The following is a 5,751-nucleotide window of genomic DNA, read 5'->3' as shown; positions in this document are numbered from 1 at the left end:
GAACCGCCCACGACGCTTTGGGAAGCATCATGCTAGCATTTAGCCATTTGGATTTGCATCGATAAAGGTCAAAAATAGCGTCGACAATTTTTCATTTTTTTGTAGTGAGATGGCTGCTGATGATGATGAACTAGTGATATCCACTAGGTGATTATCCTCCATACCTTGAAGTAGGTACAAGCTACTTTATAAGTAGCTTGACTTGCTACTCTCCATTCATTATCCCAAAGGGATGATTAGTTCCAATGACAAAGCCACCATGTTGATGTAATTTCATTGACATTCTCTTGAGCAATCATCTATGAACCAAGATGGTTGAAGCCCGTCGTGGACTCGAAGACCAGCCTAATATTGACTGAACCATCGTTAATTGTCCTATTCAATCTTTTCTTCTCCTGCATTGACCCATAGGGATATCTTTCTCATTGTCTCGGTCCGTAGATTCTAAGGATACTGGTGTAGCAAATCTAACTTTTAGATAAAAATTCTCTACTTCCTGCCTTCCGGCTTTAGAGTAGTTTACTTCTCTCTAGCTGTCTTACTACTAGACTAGTTGCATTTCTTCTTAGTAGCGGAAATGTTGGCTATACTATATCCTTTTGCTTTTTATCCTATGGGTCTTGACACTCTTGGTTACACCATAGATGGTGGATGTTTTTCATCTTGCTCCTCATGCCATATGAAAATGAAAAAATCGCTCTAGTAAGGAAAGAAAGGAACGAGTTGTTCTTGCTTGCCTTTACCTACCCTGCTAAGGAGTTCCCGCAATATCTGTGAACACTCATCAGGTAGGCCTTCAGCTCACCAATAGTTCAAATTCCTCAAGTTAGAAGGAAAAAGAACCGTAAATAAATAGGTTACAGAGAAGGGGGCAGATTCATGAGTATGCCTCGTATGTCTTTAACCAAAAGATAGTCTTTTCTCAATAAAAGAGAAGGCGATCCCTACTCTTTCCCCTAAAGAATGCGGCTAGAAACTTCACCCTTGACTTGGCACTTTTTTCATGAATGAAATGCACCAATATGTTGTCAAGCTTCGTGGTCTGGAAGGGATCTAGCTAGTGCGAGTAAGCTTCAACAACGGGAGTCCATTTTTTTAGGTAGGCTGAAAAATGGTAAGACAAGTTTCTTAAGCATCCTAATATCTCATGTTGTGAAACTTCATAAGCCAATTTACCCAACAAAATAGTAGGATTTGCTGATTTTGTAATTATGTGCACTGAAATATATTGTGGCACATAATATCAACTTTCAATAATAGAAATCAACCTATTTACCTATTCCAACATTGAAGTCTATTTACCTATTTATGGCTTTCTCTATAATTTTTTTCTTATCTTTCTTCATTAATAGCACGATGGCAACTATGTAGGGACCCATCAAGCATGTTACAAAATTTGCTTGTCCTTCCTGTCCGGATCGAATGTGCCAAAAAACTTACTAGTTGAGGAAAAGAGTAACAAGTCAATGGACTATGATAGATAGATATAATTAGCCAAAAAGATTGTGATTGAAGGAAGAATAGAGAGTAACATAGATCTAGATGCCTTGATTTTTACAAGTATCTTCCCTACCATCACATCACCATTTGAAGGAAGTGAATTTAGATAGAGATAAGGGGTATAGCACAAGACTATGACAATATAAATTCTAAAATATGGCTACCCTTCAAATAGAAACTATTGGTAGATTCAAAATTAAGATAAGATAAAATGCATTGATTTAGATTACCGAAGGGTTCTTCACACAGAGTACCTATGCATTATTTATTCTACAATATAATAATTGCCCACTCTAACAACTACCATTCATATTTGGTTCCACTCTTGACAGTTTTAGCAACTGATGCCAATTATCTCTACTATGCACATTCATTATCATGGTTGCTCTACATATTAATTATTGGATCGATGATCGTATCTTATTAATGATAGCTTATATTGGTTGTCTCTTTTACCTTAACCTATAATATAATAGTATACTTGGGAGTAACTCTGAGACTGCTTTAATCATCTTGGTCTATCCCTACATACTATGGTTGATCATGGCTAGATCTTAAGTTTTCAACCCCGTTTATTAATGAGCAAATTTTTCTCTTTTAGTCCATGTCTTCACATAATGAAATTTATCATGATCAAACTCCATAAAATCCAACAAAGATCATTTGACTTTCATCAAGTTTGACTAAATCGAATATTAGTCAATGTTGCGCTTGTTTATGGCAGCCAATTTAGTTGTTGAGATAGGATATAAATAATCATATTACTAATAATGTGTGTGTGTTTTTTCTCATACAAGATTAGCCAATATGTATCCAAAAACTAATAAATAGAAATACAATCCTTATTTTCTATTACCACAAAAGTTGTCAGTTTTGTTACTAGATTATAGTTACAAGGGCTTCCAAAATAAACATATTCTACTCATTTTCTATATCTTTTTGACTAATTTCATATACCCAATTATCAGGATCCATGTATTGTGCGACTGCATGGAGCACATGGAATCATGGCAATCATGCAATGCACACATGGTCATGATTATAGGTTGAACTAGTTTAGTTTTAATCTAAAAATAGAGAAGATCTAAACTCTCCCAAAATTCAACAGAGAGGTCCCTAGTTTAAATCTAAGTTATAGCATCTTAGAGACCTTATTTTCTAAGGATATCACATAAAAATGGTGTGTTTAGGAAGGCTCCGATGAATTTCTTGGGATTATGTTAATTTATAAATTTTATGGTAAGTTCATGGCATTACTGATAGAGACATGATGCCAAAAAGAATAAGTTGCCATCATTGGAGGATGTTTAAATTTCTTTTCTTTTTTATTACATAGGTAAAATCTTAGCAGGATATCAAAACTCTCATAGCCTGACATATTAGGATACATAAAGAAATATTATAGCAAACTAATGTAAAAGTATGGAACAAGATTGCATTTTTTTGATAAATCACTATTAATATGTAGATCATATGCACAATAGGATAAATATATATCTATTAAAAGACACCAAGACTATGAAAACACATGATCCTCTGAAATATTATCCTCAGCTACTTTAATCTATATGCCTATCTAGAGCTTTACCTAGCTTTGAGTCTCTATCAATTATAGGCCAAAGGGATACCTTGTAAGAAGCTTTCTTTACAGTTTTCTTTTCTCTCTAACTCTTGTAAAAGGGAGAACCATCTCCTTATACGCTTCTCTCTCTCTCTCAAAGACATGAGAACCACTAGGATTTCTACCCTTTTTATGAAAAAAAATGAGGCACCAAGAAAACCTAGTCTGCCCCAAATAAGAAGCTCCCTAGAGTCCTAATAAGAAGGGTGAGGTGGCATTTTTAAATGCCCCTCTATGCTCCTAGATGGACTCCGAATAGGAGAGCTAATTAAGAAGATGTTGGTCATTTAAGTAGCTACCTCATCTCTTATAAATGTGCACATTACCAATGAGAGTGCACAATTTAGGTAGCACTCAACTCGGCAAAGATACCAGCAACCTTCTCTGCTTGGTGGGCCTAAGTAAGATCCTATATAAGTGGTCTAAGATTAATTTAGGTTTAGCTTTACTTGACCTAACCTAGCCTAGTCGCTATCTTGATCCAACTTGTGAGAGAATAATCAACTTAAATATTTTGTTAAATGACCTAAAAATAGATGAGATATGTTGGATGCATTACTAAGATAAATTAACTCGAATTCCTACTCAACAAAGACCTATCTTTTCAAATTCACTTTGTCATGTATTAGCTACGTGGTTCAGCATGGGATATGGAGTCCATATCCTCTTAGTAGGTAAGATGAAACTAGTTGATCTTGCAATTTTTGCATAAGCTACATCTTACAATTCAGTCCCCCCATCATCTCAGTATCCTCACATGATTATTACCTATTATACTATCAAATCTTTAGCCATATAATATCATAGTGATATCAGAATGTTGGATCATGTTAAACTTCCTTTCATGTGACTATTCGTACGCAATCTTTTGGTGATATTAGAACCTTGGATCATGTTAAACTTCCTTTCATGTAACCATTCATACACAATCTTTTGAAAATAATTAATTATTAGTTATAATAATTTATAAAAGTAGTTATTTTCAAAATCTTTTAAGTAACTATTTGGTTGAGTCTAATATGTCGGAACATATCTCTATTCTAATATGTATACCATGTCATTATAATGATTTTCTTGTTGAAAAGCTTAACTATTTCTTGCATTTAGATCCTATAAATCATTATGCTCCCAGTCAAGAATATAGACCATAGTACCATTGTTAATACATAGGTTTGGTTGCAAATTTATTAACTTATATAACGTGTGTGTAGCATAGTCCAATAATGATGGCTAGAATGCTATGTACATCAATGATGTTATCAAGATTCTAGTTTCTCCTTTTGTCTTTAAAATTACTCTAGTGACATGATAGCCAAAAAAATCAGCTAAAAAAGCAATACACCATAAGAGCTCATTCTTTGGAAGGTAAATAACTTTTCTGAGAATCTCTATTTTCTTAGATAAATATTTTTTTAACAACATTTAGGTAAAAAAATAATTTATTTATTTTTTCATGTACTGAAAAATGGCTTCAAAATCTGTTATGCATGTTCTTTATTTTACTACTTTTTCGAGGTATATTACTAATGTCTATCCATATTCCCATAATACCAAGATTTCACATGAAAATGATGGCATGGACATGCCGGTAGGCTCTAATTATTGTCACTATAATTTATCGGACTAAGATTCTAGTAATGTCCGTGAAAGAAAAAAGATTATTAGACCAAGATTCTAGTAATGTCCATGGATTGCTTGCAACACTGAAATGTTTCACTTATGGTCTCATTACAGTAGCTACCAGGCCTTCAAAATGGAGCCATGAATCCAACTCTAGTACAGCCCAGTACATGATGGCTTATGACGTGCCACCAAAATTGAGCCCACACTGTCTCCATACATCAGAGCACATCGAACAACCCCTATATTTCTTCGTGTTAATTTGTGTTAACATAAACTAACACAGGCGTTAAGTCCCATCTAACAACGCAGACTTGAGCTCTGATACCATGTTAAGATCTTATTTAAAAATGCATATGTTTAGATAGATGGGTCTAACTGCAGACAAGCACGACAAAAATTCTTAACCTATCTGATACGAGACTATTATTCCTAAACAATTTAATCTAGCTCATCCAGCAATCAAGTCTATCACCTATTAAAGTCGATCAAAATCCCGGACTTAGGATTGAAACCTCAGCAACCATCTCTTTAATGACAATTTAATGGTAGTTAAATATTTATGTGACTATATATCCCTATCAACTTTGCAATCCCATGATAATGGATGCCAGTCTATTTTTCCCCTCAAAGTAAAACCTCCTGTCATTTATTTCCTTTTTCTTTACCCATTTATTTTCTTCTTTCTGGTCAAGCATTGGCAGCAGTCAATGTTCCTGGCCAATAAAATAGCGTGACCAAGAACGAAAAATGATGATCCACACGCTTGGGGGCAGTTTAGACATCACCTCAGTTGGCTGCCTTTCCTATCACCTGGTCCACTAGATGTTATGGCAATGGTCCACCAATATTTTAGGCTCTCCTTTTTCTTACACACTATTGGGCTTTCTTACAGCCCAAGTTGTCTTCACCACATCTGCATCAATATCTACTGCCCGGAATCAAATTTGGTAGACATTGAACTACAGATTAGATCATTTGACAATAACAAACTTAATTAGACAAGATCT

The sequence above is a fragment of the Elaeis guineensis genome, chromosome 5, assembly GCF_000442705.2.
Source record: "Elaeis guineensis isolate ETL-2024a chromosome 5, EG11, whole genome shotgun sequence".
Taxonomy (NCBI): domain Eukaryota; kingdom Viridiplantae; phylum Streptophyta; class Magnoliopsida; order Arecales; family Arecaceae; genus Elaeis; species Elaeis guineensis.
Note: the sequence above shows the minus strand (reverse complement) of the source record.